This window comes from Vicugna pacos, chromosome 8 (genome assembly GCF_048564905.1).
Source record: "Vicugna pacos chromosome 8, VicPac4, whole genome shotgun sequence".
In the NCBI taxonomy this organism is placed as follows: domain Eukaryota; kingdom Metazoa; phylum Chordata; class Mammalia; order Artiodactyla; family Camelidae; genus Vicugna; species Vicugna pacos.
This window is the reverse complement of record NC_132994.1, coordinates 53,363,995-53,385,598: the sequence shown is the minus strand read 5'-3', so window position 1 is coordinate 53,385,598 and position 21,604 is coordinate 53,363,995.

Here is a 21,604-nt window from a genome sequence, read left to right as displayed (position 1 = left end):
AGCAGGAAGAATTTCAGTAGCTTCAGTCTCTAATAATCTGCATCCTCACTCTTGTATTGGTCTGGCCCGACCTCATCTTTATTTCTAAGACCTAAGCCCTATGCTGATTCCAAATTCTGGCAACGGAACCTCTTAGCTCCCTGTGCCTGAATACCATCTCCCACCGCACTGGTTTTCTGCGTAAGAGACTGCTCCTTCTAGGACTTGGAGCCAGCCCTTCTCTGGTCACTTCTCATCTGGGCCCTGGATCCCACCTTATGGAAGGGCCTGCTGCCTTCTGGCAGACATTCTGGATGCCATCTCCCTGCTTCTGTGTCCCTTGGGGTCCCTGGAAGCTCCCCCTGCGCTCACACGTCAGTCCCACTGGTGCATATTTGACCAGATGGTGTTCTCCTTCACCCCACACTGTCCCATTTCTCAGGGACATCAGCTATAATGTCTTAGATAGACCTTGCCTCATCTGCTCTATCCAAAGTGGGTGAGTTCAGCGCTAAGGCCTTACTTCTTCCTGGCCATCTCATGCAGACTCAGGCCTCACATCAGCTAAGGGAGCTGTCTGGGTCTGTGCCTGCCCCACGGCTGAGTCCCACCAGATCTATGCATCTGTGGCCACAGGACTGTTGGGGGCCCTGCCGTGTTGTGCTCAGAACTAAAATAAAGAAAATCAGGGGAAATGGTCACAAGGATTTCAATCCTACATGTAACATTTCATTTTTAAGCTGGATGTTGGGTGCTTGGATGTTTCCTGTACAATTTCATAAGTAGGGAATACTTATATACCAAAGGGAGGGTGGCTGATAGTGAAGGACAATCCGGAGCATGTGCAGGAGAACGCTGACAGGAGGTGGAGCCGCTTCAACCTCCAGGCTCCAACATCAGGGACGGAGAGCCAGGGATGGAGGACAGGAACAAGGACCTTGTGGAGCAGCGCTTCTCAGACTTTGACATGCTTCCAAATCGTGAAGGACTCCTGTTAAAATGCAGATTCAGAAGCTGTAGGTCTGGGGTAGGACCTGATTGCACTTTGAGGGTGGAAGGACTTAGAAGAAACTTTGGAAACTGCTGGCTGAGGTGCCCCCTCCCCACTTCCCAGGTCTCCCGAGCAGCTGGAGGTAGCATCAGCTCCTGCTGGAGACAAAGGAAGTGTTCAAACACCGGGAGTAGATGGCCCTCCCCAGGAGGCCTTCCAGACTGCAAAGAATAACTTTGCTAAATACTTAAAATAATCAACCAATGTGTTTTTTATTTTAAAATATTACTGATCAACCAAGGATCATCAAATATTTGGTAGAAGAGAAATACCAAGATATGTGACAGAGCAGCTGACCACCAGAGAAACATAAAAGAAAGAAGACAACAAAAACTGAATTAGCATTCTCAGAGAGGTTTCAGAGGATAGTGGGTTCACACACAAGTAGAGGCTACTATGAAAAAAGAGCAAGCACAGAACATGAAAGAAGCCATGAAAAATTAAACACTGGTTCCCCAAGTACATTTTAAAAATCAGTAGAATTGAATTACTGGTGTGACTGAAAACTCAATTAGTAATCTGGAAGATAAAGTTAAGAAAACAGCTCAGAATGTAGAGAATGACAGAGGGGAAAATATCCAAAAGTTGAGATGGAGGATAGATCTAGAAAGCTATTAATATGTAACTAATCCAAGATCAGAGAATCAAGATGAATAATCAACCAAATAAAAAAAGATAATTTCCCTAAACTAAAAACAGATTTTCAGATGGAAAATATTCACCATGTGCCAAGAATTGTTCTGTTGAAATTTTGAAATTCCTGGTATAAAGCTTGCAGACAGAATTACCAGGATACTTACAAAAAACTAAAGAACCAAAATACACATACATAGAAACAAAAAACCCCAGAAGATTGTCATCCCATTTTGCATTAACAATTTTGATGCTAGAAGACAGTAGAGTAAGAATTCAAAGTTCTCAGGGAAAATTATTTTGAACCTAACTTAAAGCCAGCAAACTGTTACTCAAGAATTAAGGCAAAATAAGATACCCAGAGAGTTTCTCCTATTTACTCTTCCTAGAATAACTGGGGATGTAATGCAGGAAAAGGAAAGCTGAATCCAAGGAACAGAAGAACTGTCTGAGGAATAAAATGAAAAGAAGTTTCAAGTTGTCCCAAATAGATGGAAAGATATACTGTGTTCTTGGATTGGAAGAATCAGTATTGTTAAAATGACCATACTACCCAAGGCAATACAGATTCATTGCAATCCCTATCAAATTACCAATGGCATTTTTCACCAAACTGGAACAAAATTTTTTAAAATTTGTGTGGAAACACAAAAGACCCCAAATAGCCAAAGCAATCTTGAGAAAGAAGAATGGAGCTGGGGAAATCACGTGCCCTGACTTCAGACTATAGTACAAAGCTACAGTAATCAAAATGGTATCACACGAAAACAGACACATCGATCAATGGAACAAGATAGAAAGCCCAGAAATAAAAATATGCACTTATGGTCAATAAATCTATGACACAAGGGAGGTAAGAATATACAATGGAGAAAAGACAGTCTCTTCAATAAGTAGTGCTGGGAAAACCGGACAGCTACATGTAAAAGGATGAAATTAGAACATTCTCTAATACCACATATAAAAGTAAACTCAAAGTGGATTAAAGACCTAAATGTAAGACTGGATACTATAAAACTCCTTGAGGAAAACATAGGCAGAACACTCTTTGACATAAATTGCAGCAATATTTTTTTGGAACCATCTCCTAGAGTAATGGAAATAAAGGCAAAAATAAACAAATGGGACCTAATTAAACTTAAAAACTTTTGCACAGCAAAGGAAGCCATCAACAAAATGAATATACAACCTATGGAATGGGAGAAAATATTTGCAAATGATATCACTGACAAAGGATTAAGTTCCAAAATATACAAACAGCTCCTACATCTTAATATCAAAACCAAACCAACCAAAAACAAAAACAAACAATCTAATCAAGTTGTCAGCTGCTAATCAGGCCTAGAAAGGAATTGGCCCAAACTAGAACAGGGAAGACGGGAGGTAGTGATTGAAGAATACTGATTAAAAAAACAAGCCTATGTTTAATCATATGGAAGACCTTAGGTATGTAAAAGATACACATGTGGCGATTCTATCCATTAGAATAAAGGAAACAAAAAACTATTCAGAAATCATGATAAGATGAAGCAAAGTGAAATGTGACCCAACTTGGAATATTAGAAGGAGTGGAAGTTAAAAAAAATCCATTTTCCCATCATTTTTTGTATGGCTATTTTTGGTAACATAAAGTCACATTTCTATCATTAAGGGCCTTACATTACTACTTGATACTGCAATTAATATTTATATATTTTGAATATCTGAATATCTGTTACTGATTTTCAACTTTCCAAGTCAAACTATTTTGGAAATGTCACTCTATTAACCTTGGAAGATGCCCCCAGTGCCCTGGGCGCTGCCAGTCAGCCCAGCAGGAGGCTCTAGAGGGGCTGACCCTGGAGAACCCTCCTCCCACCTAACTTGTTCTTTCCTTCCTGCCCGGACAGGGAGGGTGACAGGCCCTTCTGGGATAGCTCACCCGCCTCAGGCCATCCCCACCGGATGCTTCCCTAAGCTTGAACCCCCACAGTTAAAAGAAATCTCCAAAGCCTGTGGTCCTTCTTTGCTTTGGATTTGTGTTTCTCCTGGAAATTTCCGGTGTCCTTTTCTGGGGGGTGCCTGAAGCTTCCTGCGACCTCCATCCAGTTGGGTGCATCTGCCTCTAAGATATCCCAGCAGTGAGCCCCTCACATCAGACTTAGCAGATGAGGACTTCAGGGTGTACTTTTAGGAAGACATTTTGCTCGTGGGTATCTGAAGCAAGCCTTCTGGAATATGTTCTGGTGTTCCCTTGCCTAACAGTCCCAAGCATTCACGTTGTCAGTCTCTGTTGCCACGCTTGTCAGTGCCCCAGTCAGTGCTGACTCATCCCGGGCTTGTGCAAACCATCAGCGTCACTATTCTGAGGCTTCTGCCAAACAAATGAGGGGTAGCTCTTCTGGGAAGAGTCATATTTCTGATTGCAGCTGGCCATTTGTCAAGCATCGGAATTTGTCTAATCTTGTCTGTCGGCCAGGATATGCCATCTCCATGCTCTGATTAAGCCTTCCCATCCCACACCCCATGGCATGCCTCATCCACATTCCTCAGTCCAATCTTATTTCAGGAGATACCGTTATACTCCAGTCTCATATAATTGCCATTCCAGTGTGACTCAACGATTTCCAACAAAGCATTGAAAAATACTCCTTGGAATAATAAGGGCTGGTGGAGTCATTGAATCATAACAAGGTGGAGTTGCCAGAGATCTTGAGATCAGCCTGTGTAGCTCCCTCGCACTCCCACACAGACAACTGAGGCACAGAGATTAACTGACTTGTCAAAGTTCTGACAGCAAATAGTGCCTCTAAGTGGAACTGGATGTACAGAAATATACAAGTATCAAAGAGGTAGAGGTATTCTGAGGACAATGGAAATAATTGCAGTCTGCTAAGTATTTTGGAATTCCCTCCCACAGACAGTAAGCAGCTGGGCTCTGTCTCCATGCAGGATAAGATATGGGGGTGGGAGGGTTCTTAACAGCAGTTTGAGTTTTTTATGTAAAAGAAGTACTAACTTTGAGTATTTCAGTCTCAGAAATAATGCGTGATGGGAAAGGGTGGGAACCCCTTTCTGGAGGACTCTAAGCATGGGTGGTGCCCCGTCCCAGGTGGTTGACCTGCAGGGGTGTGGGTGGGGAGCACTCTCTGATACTGTGTAATTTATGTGATGGCACCAGCTGTGGACCCCGCTGCACCAGGTGTGGGTTGCGCCCTGTGGGAGCGGATGGCTGCACGGGCATCAAGTGCTCTCAGCGCAGCATCTCATCAAGGTGTCCGCATAGCAGGTCACAAGGTCTGCCACTGGGAAATGAGCAGCAGGAGTTCATGCATTTCTAAGTAGGAGAAATCTGATTTTCGTGCAACGTCCTTGAGAAATCAAAGTATGTGAGAATCATCAAGATAGGTTAAAAACTTGAAGATCGCCTTTTTTCCCCCCACTCTCTTCAGAGAGATTTTTGAACTATTTCTCTGATGTTTAAAATTGAGCAACATACATGCTTCTCAAGTCCTTTTTTGCATTCCTCCAGGTATCTTCAGGGAAATGAACTCTCCCACTTAACAGTAATAAATCACCAGAAGGCAGTGCTGAGGGGTTATTTATAACTCCTTGGATTCCCATGGCCACTGGCTGGGTCTTGAGCTGAGTTAGTAGTCTTCGGTCAGACTGAATTCTATCACCAGGGTGGATAGGGCCCTGTTCTTGGTGGAAGAGATATGAAGCGCTTAGGAAGGACTTACTCAAGCTGTGACCCGACTCTCCTCCCCAGTCCTGCCCTTCCTCTGACAGCCTAAATAAAGGGAGAGAGTTCACCTCTCCGGAACAGTGGTCACAGAGAATGCACTGCACCCTTTCCTCAGGATGTACTCAGTGCATCCTATTCTTGAGAAAGCTCACTCCCTGAACTTTAAGGTTAGAAATAATTAGACAAGAAAATCCCTTCCCTTGATTTCTTGTAACTGTCAAAAATGATGAGTAGTAAAAACATTGCCTCAGGCCAGACTTCTCACTCTCCGTGAACCTTTGCACCATATTGTTTATAAAAAGAATATGACACCCCCTGGCATGATAAGGTGAGCGTTGCTATTTCTGCCTTTTGACTGTTTTTTTTGTGCTTTGTTATCTATGACAAGCACCCAGATGGCTCCAGGACCCTCAGTAAATGCCGTGATGACTCGGGACTGTTCAACATGCTCTCCCACTTTTTCATCTTTCCTTCATTACAGGAAACACCTCCTTTTGTCTTAACCAGCCCATTTCAGAAAAATTATTTAACTCATTTTTTTTGTTTGACAACCAAAGAAAGCTTTGTATATCCTACTTTGATTGCCTTAGAGGTCAACCATCCAGAAAACAACATTTCATTTTCAAGCGTTGAAGAATCTTAAGGTGGTCTGGCTCTGCTTTCCTATTTTTTATGATATATATAGAAACGTATGTAAGTATCGTCTCCAGGCTTCACACACAGTGCTCTGAAGATGAGTTGCAACACCCTTCCATTCTCCACAGAGTGCGAGCTCCTGGAAGGCAGGGCTCTTGTTTTACATTAGGTACATGTTAGGATTTCTTTTTTCCCCACAGATTCTAGATCAGTGCTTTTGACAGAGTGGAGACTGAATACAAGTTTACTGTACTGAATTTAATAAAAATAAAAATCACGGTATTGAGATGGGAAGGAAGGAGACAGGGCACAGCCTTTCAAGAAATAACACAGCAATTAACACCAAGGTGGCAGAAAATTCAACTCCCAACAGGCCTTGAGGCCCAAGATGGCCAGAGATTTGACTTCTAGGAGACCTTGAGCTTTCTTACATGCTCGCTGTAATATACTTCCATGCTAAATGGCACTCCCACAGGCGCTATGACAGTTCCCAGGCTGGCCATAAAAGATCAGAAAGCGGCTGGTGGCCCAGTTCCTGAAAGTCCCAGTCCCTTTCCCAAAACATGTGAAGTTACTGAGCCCCTGAAAACCAACAGCCCCGCACCTGGTGGCTGCTCTCCCTTCTGAGTAAGACAACCCGCACGCTAGCGACAGAGTGTGTCACTACTTTTACTTTAAACTCAGCACCCAACCCTCGCACCAAGTGGCCTTTCTCTTGCCGTCTGAGACAGCCTGCACTCTATGGAGTATGTATCTCTCTATAAATCTACCTTTACTCAATTGTGGCTCACTCTTCTGTTCTTTCCTGTGTGAAGCCAATTACCCACATTTGGCAGGGCAGGTCCCAGGGGCTCAACCGCAACCTGGGACATGGCCATCTTCTCGCCCCACGTTCATTTTCCTGTATCAGTATGACTATACGAACGGTCTTGTGTTCTGGAGAAAGAACACACTATCTGTGATGAGGCTGAATGAAACCAATTTGTAATAATTAAGTTCATCTTTACTGATTTCTGGGCAGGCTTATTTATCTCACAAACAAGAACACAGAGGCCAGGCACCCTGGCCCCTCAGACGGTACAAGATGCCGGGTGCTTGTTTCTTGGCAGACGGTTGTAGGCCAAGTGGTGGGGAACGGAGCCAGGGCCCTCAGACCACTCAGGCAGGTGTGGCCTGGCCCAGCCCAGTGTTCAAGTGTAGTGTATTCAGAGAGTTCATTAAATGTGACACCCCTGACCCCCCTTCAAGGGCCTAGGCTCCATTGTGTGGCTGAAAGGCAGTGGTTGGGCCAGCACTGCCTTAGTTCTCTGAGAATGAATCACAGAATTTCTGTAATGCTCTCCAAAGTGTGTGCCTGGGTTCTGGAGGAGAAAGAAACACTTTGTACTTGAAAATTTAAGAGAGAGTGTAGGTATTAATAAATCAACCTAATAACAAAAAAGTCAAATTGGCAGCATGAACTAACATTTTTGTGGGAATTTAAAATCAGAAATGCATTGACTCCAGTGCTCCAGACTAAATTAACTAAAGCAATTAAGTCATACCTTATAAAATGGAGCCTTCTAGTGGGATGACCTGGCTATTCAACAGAAGGTGACCTCGTGGGCCAGAAAAGTCCCTGGGGCCAGAGCTTGGACGTGTCATTCTCAGCTTCGACTTTCAGCTCCTAAAGCCATTTTCCCCCCTTTCCCCACCCTTTATTTCTGTAATAGTTCTGTTAGCACGGCAAATATAAAGTTCTGAATTCAGTCCATGCCTGCAAAACAAAAGTTTTCATCTTATTTCTATAGGAGAGAAAAAACTTTTCCTCTGTCTTCATAGGTTTGTGCCTGGGGCCTGTAAATTAAACTAACCAAAGAGTAACAAGAAAAAAGGCATAACAATTATATTTTTAATTTATTGTGTATGGGGACTCCAGAGAAAAGAAATAAAACCCCCCAAAGTAGCTATATTTGGGGAGAGGGGCTTATATACCATTTTAACAAAGGGCAATAAATTACAGAGAAGTGATCAAGTGAAGGAAAAGGGTTAGGGCTTTCTAGGGATGGTAAGTTGTGGTCAGGTAAACACATGGGGGAAACCAGTGATGGATAAGGGTACTTGTTTACTCAGACTCATCTGCGTGCTGCTTCCACCTCAAGTGATAAAGGAGGTCCTCTTCCTGGTGTGGGAGAGGGCAGGGGCCCCTCACAAGGGGAATTTATGCCCTGCTTTTTGATAGGTATTTTGTTTTCTGTTCAAAATACTAATTATGCCAAAATGGTATATTTGAGGGTGGCATATACTGATATATACTGATCCCCTTAGTTTCATGTATTTCCCACCTCTTAAAGAAAAAAATGCCCATGATGGTCTAAGTGAAGAAATATTTGGATGTTATGCTTGGATGAGAATGCTCTGGGAAACATGCTCGGGTGGAGGGCAAGTAATGTGGATGCTGCGAGTAACTGGGATTTTTAAACATAGGGTTTTCAAGACCCTTTGTGCTCAGAGAGCAGCATGTGAACCAGGATAAAATGCAGGTGCCAGTACAAATTCTGGGTTCCAGGCTTGTTCTAAAACAGACATGAAAAAGGTGAGCTCCAGTGGGTAGAATCATCATTGTCAGAAGGTCTGTGAAAAAAAAAAAGAGTTGAACTAAACCACAAGGACTTTACCAAGTCTCACTTTTATTAGTCTGTTGTGGTAAAGTGGACAGGAAGTCCAGGTCATAAGTGTGGACTGGAAGTAGGCATTTTTCATATTTTCCTCAAGCTTTAGTGTCTGAAAGGAATCTTTTCAGTAATAACTTAGAACAGAAGTTTCTATTTTTATTTTTGCTTTTGTTTTTTGGGAGGAGAGGGAGGTAATTAGGTTTATGTATTTCATTACTTTCAGAGGCAGTACTGGGGATTGAGCCCAGGACCTTGTGTATGCTAAGCATATGCTCTACCACTTGAGTTATACCCTCCCCTCAAGAGTTATGTTTTTAATGTGTGATACTTTCAATACTCGATGGGAATGTGTTGAACCCCCTGTTTATTTTTAGGATCATACAGCGGAACAGAAAGAGGAGAGCAGATTCTGAGTCCATTGCTTCCCAGAGCTTCTCAGTGAGGGAGAATGAAAAAAAGATGACTAAGGAATAGAAATAACATTAATAAAACAAGCTCATGTAAATCAATAAAATATAATGCAAGATGGAAATTATCACAAGGCGGTATTTTCCTCCTGAGAAACTGTCAGGAAGGTCTGGAAAAGCATAGAGTTTAGCTGATGGGTGGGACACTGGAATGTAGAAAAGGAAATGAATTTACAAGCCTGGGGACAGTTTGAGTAAAACATTATTGTGATCATGTTACCCTTTTCTAGAGGATGATTCCATTCTTCAGGAATTGGTGAGTTTTGTGGCTTTTGCAAAAGAGGATTGCTTCTAAACAGACACCTCATCTATTTCTTTGCCTAGCCAGAGGTAACTGTGAGTGAATTGTGTCCAGTGCGAGTTTCCTTAAAGAAGCTGTGCCCTCTGAGGGAGGATAACTAAGGCAATGCATTCTGGTCCGCGGCGTCTCTCTTTAATTTGGGGACACTCACTGTCTTCTGGGGAGGTATTTGGTTCACGATGAATTTCACAGCCTCATTTCATGTCCTCCAGGAATTTCTGATCCCCTGTTAACCTTTGCTTTGCCTGTTAGATATTTATTTTATAGTATCCCCACTTGGATATTTATTCTTGACCAGATTTTTTTAACTGAATGTAGATTTCCTGAATTAAATAATCATGACCCTGGAAGCATATGTTTTGTAAGGAAAACTTCCTTGCTTTTAACAACTCCTCTAGTCTTTTATAGCCTGAGTGTGCGAACAGTTACATTTCTCTAGCAGGGTTTACTTTAAAAATGTTAGCATGTGATTTTAAAATGCAAATGTGTCTATACCTACTAGCCGGTACTGAAGCTGTGAAATGATGTCCATATTGGAACTGGCCAGATTCAAGGGCAAACCACGCCTCAATCCTATTCAACCTTATACAGTCGATTCCCACTTGGCTCTTTCTGATTATGGTGGATGGAAAATACCAACGCTGAGAGGCTCCCTGCAGACCTGTGGCTGGCTGGGAGGGGGTTCATTTATCATGCTGAGGGGATTGGCAAGTGGCTTTAAACTAAGGGGAAGAGACTCCAGAGGTGGACTAGTTCTCCACAATCCCAAATCCTCATTGGGAATAACATCAGTGAACTGCGTCTCACAACTGCCGTGGGAGGGCAAGGCATGGGATGGGGGTGGGGGCATCGGGACCACAGCGCTCACCTTTGTTTGCTTTCAGAGCCTCAATGTATTGGGACAAAATTGTCCGTTTTCCCATCCTGGTGACATCTGTCCACTAAAGTTGAGGAGGCAGGGATTGCTTCTCTGACAAACATCATTAAACCCTCTCTATAGAATCAGACAGGGGTCTGCCATGTTAACTGCCTTGGCGTGTGTGATGCCTGTGTGGCCTCCTCAACCGGGAGTGGGGATGTGAACACCTTGTTCTTTTTTACATTTTATTTTGGTTACAGAGTAATTTTATTTGTGTGCCAGTCTCTGGAATTTTTTTTTTTTAAATATCTGCATCATCAAACATTCTCCACCCCCTCCAACTCCCCCGCCCTTAGTTATTTCTCAGATATGGTCGGAACAGCCTGTGCTCAGAGCTCAAATCATGGGGCTACCCGGTGATCTGTGCACGCATTTCTGTCACTGAGTATTACTAAGTAAGATGAAGTGTTAAGATTACGGGGATTTGTATTAGGTTACAGATTCTTGAGACATCATGTGAGGTGGCGTGACAACGAATGTTCCCTGGTACATTTTTCTGCAACCTGTGCAGTTTTCAAGGAAACAGCTGAGTGGTTTTGTTCTGGTTGAGTGGCAGGGAATGGGGATAGATAAGGAGACACATCTTATCCCCAGATTGTGCCAACGAGGAGGAACAGAGAAAAAGAAAAGTGCAGCCTGGCTAGTTGCCCTTGGCATTAACCTTGTGTTTGAGCTGTTGTACTCTGAGGTCCCCTTCTGCTATGGCAGGATGCTGGGGAAATATGGGCTTCTTTTGAGCTGGCTGTTTTCCTGCACAGGGCTGCTCTGTATTGGGAAGAGTTGATGCTTTTCATTTCTCTGCTGCCTTGAGGGCCCTGGGGTGGGAGAGCCCTGAGGTGGGAGTGTCTTGGGGTGGAGACCTGGGTGGGAATTGCACCCATTTGTAGCCTTTCCCCACAGGAATCCTGGCGGACCTCAGGGAAGAGAAGTGAGTGAGATCTGGTGGTATCTGTTTGTATACCCTGATCTAATCATCACGGATCCTGACCATTTGGTTTATGACTCATGGTCTCTGCCAACCTGTGGACAATGTGAGGTTCATCAGGCTGAAGATGGCTTTGTTATGAATGTTTCTTGACCAGTGGAGGAAGTACACACTGAGGACGACAGTGCTCCTTAAGTAATGAAAAAAAAAAATCCCTCTCTAATCATGAATTATTCTTTACATCTGAATCAGAATTCACAAACCCAATTAACATGGTTAGATTTATGTGCTAGTTATAGGAGTTGGATGGAGTGAGAAGAGTCCTGGCTCTGAGGGTAAGAAGAGGTGGCTCTGCTGTATAGTTCAGCCCAGGGTCTGGTGCAGCTGCCACATGGCCTGATTAATTGTCGAAGACTAGAAGACCCTGCCCTGGATGTCCCCACAGGGGTGGAGCAGGTACTGAAGGGCTAGATGCCTAGCAGAGCTGGGGTAGGAAATGAGAACACAATTGTTGGCCACTAGGGGGCAGTCACTGCAAACAGCTGGAAGCCAAAGGGCGCCTGTCCTACCAGGGGCAGACATCACCATGGCAAATACAGAGCAGCAGAGGTTACCAAACTCTGGCAAGCAGAGCTGGTCTCAGGAAACGTGGCTGTAAACAGAAGGGCTCTGCTGGACTTCAGGGCTGGGCTCTGATTCCCAGAAGGGAGACAGGAAAATGCAAGCCAGAACCCTAATGCTAGACAGTAACACCAGCACCAGGAAGGTTAACCAGAGGAGGAGCTGTCACTAGTGAGGCATTAGGGACTTGGTTGTGAGAACTGAGGCAGAAGGTCGGGGTTAAGCCAGCTTCCACGTTGGCTTGAGCCTGGTGCTTTCTTGACCCCTTCTTTCCCAGCCCAGAGGATGCTCAGCCCAGTGGAGCTGAACCTGTGTGTGAAGTTCAAGTGGATGGTGTGTGTGTGGAAGAAGGAAAGGAAGTGGACCGAGAAACAGACGCAGATGCTGGGACCGAGCCCAAACCTGATCGTTCTCGGTCTAGCAGAGCTGTTGTGAGTTCTGCCAAACCCCTTTCTCCCTCAGCCTCCAACTGGTTCACTTAAGTAACTCCTACCTTTTCTACTTTTCTTTTAAAACTCATTGCAATCATCCTTTCTAGGGGATTGAAGCCTTTTCTGTATCCCTGGCTGGGTGACATCCTCCTTCAAAGTTGCTCAGAGAACTTAGCTGAGTTAGAATTTTACATAATTTTGCCTGATTATTTAATTACTTCGGGTCTTTCCCCCCAGAAAGTAAGTTTCACGAGGACAGAGAGCGTGTCAGTCCTGTTGGCTGCTGTGTGTCTAGAACCTACACAAGTTCTTGGTGTATTTCAGGTGTTTAATAATTATTTGTGGACTGAATGAATATCTTGAGGGAAAAGGGACTTATTTTTGTGGGTGAAAGGAGGGTGAATGTTGGCATTTGGTACTGCAGAGAGCTTATGAGAATATATCAATCTGCAAACACATTTCAAAGACCACCAACACATTTGGGGAGACCAGATGGGAGGGAGTTATAAAGCCTCTGAATGCTGACAATTAAGTCCTTATACAGTAGGTCCAGGTTTAACATAAAAATAAGCAAAAGTGAAGATGAGTAGGTTCTTTAAGGAAATTCAAGTTCACTTCGGAGCAACTAGATGACAACAAACTTCAATTTTTCCTTCTCCCTACCCACTGCATGCTGGATCCTGTCCAGACATATCTATACAGATAAATAATATAAAAATAGACATTGAATACATTCTTTAAGGAGGCCATATGACATGCTTGTAACTAGAACACTGGCTGTGGAAGTGGGGTTCCACATTCATCAAACCCCTCATTTGGTTTTGATGAATGTTAGAGTTCTTTGGTTTCTAGTAACAGAATCTACTATTGGCTATGGTGTGAGTCACATAATCAAAGGGAAGGCTGGGAGACCAGGCTTGGGAATTAATAAAAACTGGAACATCTCTATATATCCCAAACTACTACTCAGTCTTACCTGGTTAGGGCTGTATTTTTTAACCCTCTTCCAATTACATTCTATTTATCATGTTGCTTGGGTTTCAAATTCTAGAAGAGAGCAGCTTCTTGGGTTGTTTCCAGCCCAGAGCATCTTAATCAGTACTTCTACCAGACATCGTCCAATAGGCAGAGGTAATTTCTTAAAAATAACTGAAGTCTTATTACCCAAGGAAGGAGGTGAGAATTCAGGGCACCTTGAACAAACGAATAAATAAACAAAATGTAGTGTATACATATAATGAAATATTATTCAACCTTAAAAATGATTGACATTCTGATCATTGCTACTGTATGGATGAACCTTGAAAACTTCATGTAAAGTGAAATCAGCCAGACGTACAAGGGCCAATAGTGTGTGATTCCACTTATATGACAGGCCTAGAATAATCCAATTTATAGAGACAGAAAGTACATCAGTGGTTACTAGGGAATGGGGAGGAGGAAATGGAGAATTGTTGTTTAATGTGTACAGAATTTTCAGTTTGGGATGAGGAAAAAGTTCTGGAGGTGGATGTTGATTGCACAACAGTGTGAATGTACTTAATACCACTGCACTGTACACTGAAAAGTGGTTAAAATGGTAAATGTTATATTATGCATATATTTTACCACAATAAAAAGAGAGTGAAGGATAGATAGCCAAAGTCAGTCAGTGTCAAGAGAGGGCTGATAGAAGGTCTCGGTCATTGGAAGGAGAAGGAAGCCCCCTGGGCCCCAGATGCAGGGGACCAGAAACCTCCACCCAAGCCCAGCTCTTCTGTGAACTCCAAGCAAGTCACCAAACCTTCCTGAACTTCTTTTTCTCATTTGTGATTGGAAACCATGACCCCACATCCTACGTCACAGTAACGGGTTGTCTGTGAAAGTATTCTGTAAACTTATAAAACCCTACACAAAGGCGCTGCTACCTGAGGGAATGGAAAAGACTGTTGGAAACCCTATCTCAGTGACCTGGAGGTGAGTGGAGACCACCTCTTCCTTAGGCTGGTATTCTGGAGGCGGTTCTCCCAGAGAGATGAAAGGGGTTAGAGCACAAATCAGAGCAGGACAGGAGACAATCATTCACAGACACACTGCAAAATCGAAATGCGCCTGGACCACCCTACGGTGCTGCTTCCCCATTAAGACTTACAGTGTCAGCGGGGCGTGGACACTTCCCCAGCGTCAGTGAAGCCGCCGCTCTTTCCAGCTGAGTGTCTCTAAAGGGACTGCCAACAACGAAGCTGTTAATTAACATCCATAAAAACCAGTGAGGGGTGCCTGTTGGATACACCTGACCTATGTCTGGTATAGGGGTTGGACAAATACAAGAATGATTGATTCCAGGCAAAATTCCAAAGATTGGGCTTTAGAAACCAATGGCCTGTTTCTGTGCTAAATGCTCATTTGCTAATGTGAGATGCAAAATACAGAATTAAAGCAGGTTTCATTGCAAGGTTCCTCTGGTTCTGTCATCCGCATAGATTAAAACCTTCAGCGAGGGCCATTTAAATTAGAGTTAAGGTTTGATCAGCTTCAAAGGTTATTGGAAGAAATGCTAGCAGCTTTAAAACGTTAGGGTTGAATTTTCTGGTCACTCATCAGGGGAGACACTTGGCTTTTTCGCTCTTGGCTTTACATAGGGAGCCCAGTTCCAACCACCTGTTCAGTAGCGGTTTGGGGCTTCAACTTTAGAGCTCCAGTTTACAGAAACATTGCTCCTCCCAAAACACCTGAGAGCTACCTGGCCCAGATGCCTTCTCCCAGCTGTGCCCTTGGAGGTCTTCCTCTCAAGATGTCATTTCTTTTTTTGAATTTGAATTTGACTGTATTATATATTGTGTAATGCATGTACATGTATTATTTACAGTGCATATATATATATATATATAATATATGTTTTATCTACTACTTCTACCTCATCTATATATTGGTAGTAGAAGAGGTTTTCCCTATGTGTGTCCAATTTATCATATCAATTAAGGATGGAGCTTGGGCATCCATATTATTAAATTCTGTAGATTTTGCTACTTGGCCATCCCGGCAACTGGGGAACCAGGATGGTGCTGCCTTTTTGGAGCTTGGTGTGTCCTCCTTGGGCTGGTGATCCATGGTGGCCAGTCCGTGACCATTTGGACTCACTGCAGCCTTTCAGGAGGAAAGGGCAGACCCTACTTATTACTGTAAAACTGGTCTTTTTATGAGACTGAAATTACTGATTTATATTGATTGAGAGTGACTTTATTTCTATGTATCCAGCAATAGACAGACCAGGACTGGAATTGAAGATTAGGGGGCAGAGGCATGGTAAAGGGGGAAAAGAAAGAGAAAAAGGATCAGAGAAGGAGGAATAAGAATGAGGACAAAGAAAAGGGAAGAAAGGGAAAGCGGATGGTCCCAGACAGAGGGGAGAGTAAGTAAGGAAAAGAGATGGGGGCGGGGAGAGGGGCTACCGCCTTCCTCTCTCCTGCTCTCTGGAAGGAATAAACTACCTGCTCTACAGCGGGCAGCTTCCAGCAGCAGCCGCGTCTTGGTCAGTGATTCCATCTGGTGGTGGCAGCTGGCAGGCGGATGCGCCCTCAGCTGTGTCCTTTCTTGTCCCCTCCCTTCATTTGTCAGACATCCTCACAGTCAAGCTCAGCTCCCGGAGCCCGCCTTGGTTTAGCTGAGGGACACCCTTTTTCCGTTGGACACATCACCCAGCAGAGCCATCAGTTGCTGTTTTTCACAATTTCCAGATACTGATTTTAAGGCAAGGCTGCTGTCACCACATTTGTTTTCTTTTTTGAACTGGGGTGGGGTGCGCTGGGGAAAATTTTTAACCAACCCAACTACTGTGCCTCAGGGAACATCAGTGAAAATTGCACCTGCAAACATTTGTAATGAAAGGATTTTGACAGTGCTCTTGAGTTCTTGAAGATCTGAAGACGCAGTCCGTCTGACCCACCTGCATTCACATAACCTGCCATACACGTTTTGCGCCAACGCACAAAATTAATGTGAGACATCTGAATCGTGAAATTGATGGATTCCAATTAGTTCTCTCTTTAAATAGCTATGTTTGGTGTGTGGTGCTATTTAGAAACTTCTCGCATCCCCATGCTATTTATAAACTGCTTTTATAAAGCATGGGCTTTAAAGGCTGAAAGAGACCTTAGAAATGCTGTAATGAAAAGAGCACTTTCCAGCTCCAGCTCTGAAACCCAATTGTTTGTGACCTTGAATAAACCACTGATCTTCTCTGTGTCTGATTTTCCTCCTCCGTGAAATAAACTGCTTGAACTGACTGTGAGGTTACTTCAGTTCCCACACTCCTTTGTGTATTGCTTCACGGTTGTTTCTCGCTGTGAAACGGAAGCTGGGGTGTTCAGTGTCCTAGCCAGGGCTGCCCCCTAGTTAGGAACAGGCCACCCTGATACAGGAAAAACATACGTGGGGTGAGAGGAGGGCTGTGTCCCAGGTCTCGGTTGAACCCCTGGGACATGCCCCGGCAAGTGTGGGTCCTTGGCTTCCCACAGGAAAGAATTCAAGAGTGAGCCACAGTTGAGTAAAGATAGATTTATTTAGGGAGATGCATACTGCATAGAGTGTAGGCTGTTTCAGAAGGCAAGAGAAAGGCCACGAGGTGTGGGGGGTGGGTGCTCAGGTTAAGGTAAAAGTAGACACACACTCCACAGACAGAGTGCAGGCCGTCTCCGAAGATGAGGGAGCAAGAGAGGTGGCCACGAGTCACAGTGTTGCCAGTTTTTATGGGGTTGTTAGCTTTACATGCCTACAAGTGGGAGGACCATTCCAACTACCCTGGGGAAGGGGCTGGGATTCCCAGGAATTCAGCCACTGCCCACTCTTTGACCATTTTTGGTCAGCCTTGAAGCTGTCATGGCACCTGTGGGCATGTTGTTTATCATATTAATATATTCCAATAAGCATATAACGAAGCTACTAGAAGTCAAATCTCCTGCCATCTTGAGCTTCAAGGTCTACTGGGAGTTGAATCTTCCACCATTTTGGTGTTAATTGCTGTGTCATTCCTTGAATGGCTGCTTCCTGCCCCCTTCCCTCCTGACTCCCCGGACATATCAGATACTGAACTCATTACTCGTGCCTGCCCAGCCCCGCTGCTCCCCCTTCTGTACCCGTCATCACTGGCATCTGCCCAGTGGCCCAAGCCAGGCATATGGAGGTCATCTCTCATCCCTTCCTCTTCTCGACCACATATCAGTTGGCCTCTGCATTAGTTTTCCAAGCCTGCCCTGACAAAGTACCACAGATGAGGTGGCTTAACACAACAGAGATTTATTCTCTCCTAGTTCTGGAGTCTGAGAGTCCAAAATCAAGGTGTCAGCAGGGCCATGCTCTCCCTGAAGGCTCTAGGGGAGAATCTGTTCCATGCCTTTCTCGTGGTTTCTGATCACCTGGCATTCCTTGGCTGGCAGATGTATCACTTCAATGTCTGCCTCGGTTACCAAGTGGCATCTCCTGTAGGGGAGGGGCAGCTTCCCCTCTTTCCCTTCTTTGTTCTTCTGCTGGCAATTAAAATGACATAAAGCAGATTAATGGAAGAAAGTCAAATTTATTACACATACAGGGCAATTCACATAAATGCGAAGAATTCCAAAGATAGCCAGGTAAAGTGAAGTATATATACTGGACTAAGGAGAAAAAGGTAGGGGTCTGAGGCTTTAAGAGGAAATACGGTAATTTGCAGGAAATAGAGTTAGTGTTTGGTAAAGGAATGCTTGCTGGGCCCTCCAAAGACAATGGGACACAGAGAGGATGTGGATCAAATGGGCTTTGCTGGGTTCCTCTCTGGCCATCTCATCTAATGCTTTACATGGTTATCTGTGGTGATAGCTCCTTCCCGGGACAGACCTCCTATCTTACTTTCTTCTAGGCAGTGAGGGGGAAGTTCAAAGGTTCTTCCTGAGTCTTTTGGGTCTCTATTGTTTTCAGCTTGAAATAATCTGCAGGCCAGTGTTGCACATCTTGGGGCGGCCTGCCCTGAGCCCCATCAGTCCCCTGGGTTTCTGGGTCTTTTCTCCTCTTCTCAGAAGGACACCAGCCAAATTGGATTAAGGACCTGCCCTGACTTACTATGACCTTATCCACTACTTGGATGTCTCCCTTTCTCCTTCCACGAACCTGACCTTCTGCTTCTGGGGGATGGATGGGGCAAGGGGGTGAGGGTCAAGGATCACTTTGGCCAGCCCTTTACAAGGCTGAAGGGAGTTGGGGCAGCCCTTTGGCACTGTATGTACAATGTGCGGCTTTGTTGAGACTACTGGCTCCAGCTTTGGAACTTTAGCCAGGATCTCAAGGCTAAGCAAGAAGACTCCGGCAACTTTTTGCTCCATATATGGTTTTAGACGTACAAAAATTTAAACATTAATAGCTCACCTTTGGGAATCCCCCTTTTACTAGGCTGTAGAAAGCAAAGGTATCAAAACGTGAAAGATTTTTCCTTTCAAAGGAAAAGTACTAATTTTTCAGTTATTTCCTGAATGCATGTCCTATGCATACCTTTGGAGCAAGGCCTATTGTCTTTCTTTTTTCTTTTTTGAAGTTCCACAAGACCTTGTATAGGTATTCGCAGATAGGAGGTGCTCAAGGGAGAAAGGAAGGAGGGAAAGAAGAAACGAAGGAAGGGAGGGACTGACTAACCAATGACAATGGGACCCTGAGGACTGTACAGAAGTGAGCTGGGCTGTCTCATTCTCAAGACTCCTTAACTTCACATAAAAGAGTTCATTGTTATTTAAATTTATCTTGCAAAGATTCTATTGCAAGTTGGATTCTTAGCTCAATAGGGAGGTACTAATCTGATCACAGTCTGCAAGGTCTCAGAGATTTTTTTCTCCTCAGAGTGGCACAGAGAGCTCTTTGAAGTTTTTTCATTAAGTTACGTATCCCAGGGCTATCTGTATCCAGAAATCTACTGTGCTTCAAGAGTTGGGCGAGTGCTTGATTTGCAAATTTAAACAATGGATATAATTTGCCACCTATTATTCTAACAGATTTAAAAAAGGACAATATCCAATGAGGAAGGAATCAAGCACTATGGTGTACTGCTGCTAAGGGTTAATTGGAACAAAATTTTTAGAGTGTAATCTTTGTTCACATATGTGCATAAATTTGAACCAGCAACAACACCTTTAGGAGTTTATTTCAGAAAACATCTTAAATATGCACAATGGTTTAGCTACATGCTGCTTACTATAGCCTTATTTAGAGAATTGGGGAGGGGGAAAGGTATGGTTCAGGGGTAGAGTGCATGCTTAGCATGCATGAGGTCCTGGGTTCAATCCCCAGTACCTCCATTAAAAATAAAAATAAAAAATAAATTGATAAAATAAGCGAAGGTTTAAAAAAATGACTAAACAAAAAACAAAAAGAATGAAAACCTGGACATAAACAATTTGTCTTACAAAAGAAATACTCTTGAAAATTTATGGTTCATGTTGTGGGACATATGGGGAGGCAGGTTGATGAGCCAGTGACATGCAGATTGGTAAAAGATTTTTACCAGAGGTAGAGCATGGAAATAGAAAAGAGTTTATTAGGGTACACAGTCACAGACAAAAGCAGACCACATAGACAAGAGAGCCTGTGTGTGTGCCAAGGGCCAATTGCTGGGTTGTTTTATAAGGTTGGGTCACAAAGTGCCTGATTGGTTGTGGGTGAGGTAAGGGGTTTAGGGTCTGTGAAAGGTGGTGGGGTTTAACTCTGGTCAAGATGGGCTGGAACAAGCCAGACTGAGCATTACTAGGGCTATTAGTTTGTTAGGGGAAACATACCCAGTAAAAAATGTGCTTAATCTATTGAGGAATAACAGGCAGACATCTGAGAGCCCAGAAAGCGGGAGTCACTGGACTTCGAAGGACATCAGTTGGCCCAACAGTTCATCCATCAGTAAAATGCAACTCAACCATTAAGATGGATGTTGGCATCACTACCCCTCCAACTGTACTCTGTAGGGCCCAGGGGTCTCATGCAATGATCTTGGGAAGGCTGAGGGTGGGGGGCTCCAAGCCTCTCACACCCCTCTCCAATGAGAATAGCAAAATGGGGGGAATACTAGATGTGAGAGCTACTGCCAGCACAAACCAGGAATTTTAATACAGTGAAACAAGCTTCCGGTATATGAAAAAGGAAAAAGGCAGCGGAGCAGGGTAAACACCATTAAAGAGAAAACCACAGGCCCCAAGTGGGGCCACTTGTGCTGAAGCCCATGATCTCAAACTCTCACTGCAGATTCCATCTTCCCGAGAAATATAGTCTTAATCAACCGGTCTAGAATGCTCTGGTCATTCTAGAGGTGATCTGTCACGCAGGCCCTCTCCACCCACCCCATCTCCCACTCCCCAACGAAGAAGAGCCAAGGGGCGGGGTAAAACCCTTGCTGTTCCCTTCTCCCACCCCAAGACGTCCTGACCTAAAAATAATCCTTTCCTTTCTTTTGCTAATAGCTCCCTCGCCCCACCCTTCTTCCTATAAAAACGTCCCATTTTGTACAGCCCCTCCGAAGGCCCTTCTGATTGCTTGATGGGCTGCTGCCCCACTCGTGAAGTGCTGAATAGAGCCAATTTGATTTTCAAATTTACCCGGTTACATTTTGTTTTTAACAGCACCCTGAGTCTGCTTTTTTGCTGGCTCATGGTTTTGGGTTTTCCTTCCCAATTTTCCCTCCCAGAAGCTTTTCTGTCTCAGGGGAGGCAGGGCATATACAAAGCATAACAGAAGGGAGTCCCTCAAATGGAACTCAAAGAGGAGATGAGAGAGAGACAGGCTTGCAAGCACACTAACGAGCAAGAGTTGTGCTAAGAAGTAATCACACTGGCAGAGGGAAAGCCTGTTTTTATTGTCCTTTTTTGTTTGTTTTTGGAACTGTTGCCCTTGCCTTCCATCAAAATTAGTCGGACTCTATGTCTCTCATTCCCCTGGAACCCACAGGATTAAAATCGGCTACAGAATCCAAGTGGTGTGCTTGTGGGAAGGTCTGTGGTGGGGGAGGGCGCAGGGCTAGTGGAGGCAATGACTTTATAGTTTTTTGTCAATGCTGGCGCTGGAAATTTCAATCTAGGTACAATGACGGGTGCACTGAAGATTTATCTGGAGGGTAATGTGCTCTTCATGTGCGGCTATGCTCTCTACTCAGAACCTGCTCTGCCGATTCAGATGTCTGTCTCCTTGGGACTTCATGCAGATAGGTGCTGCTCCTTCTTAATGCTGACAAACTTCCAGACTTAAAATCCATGATCAGGGCTTATTTTGCATAGTATATA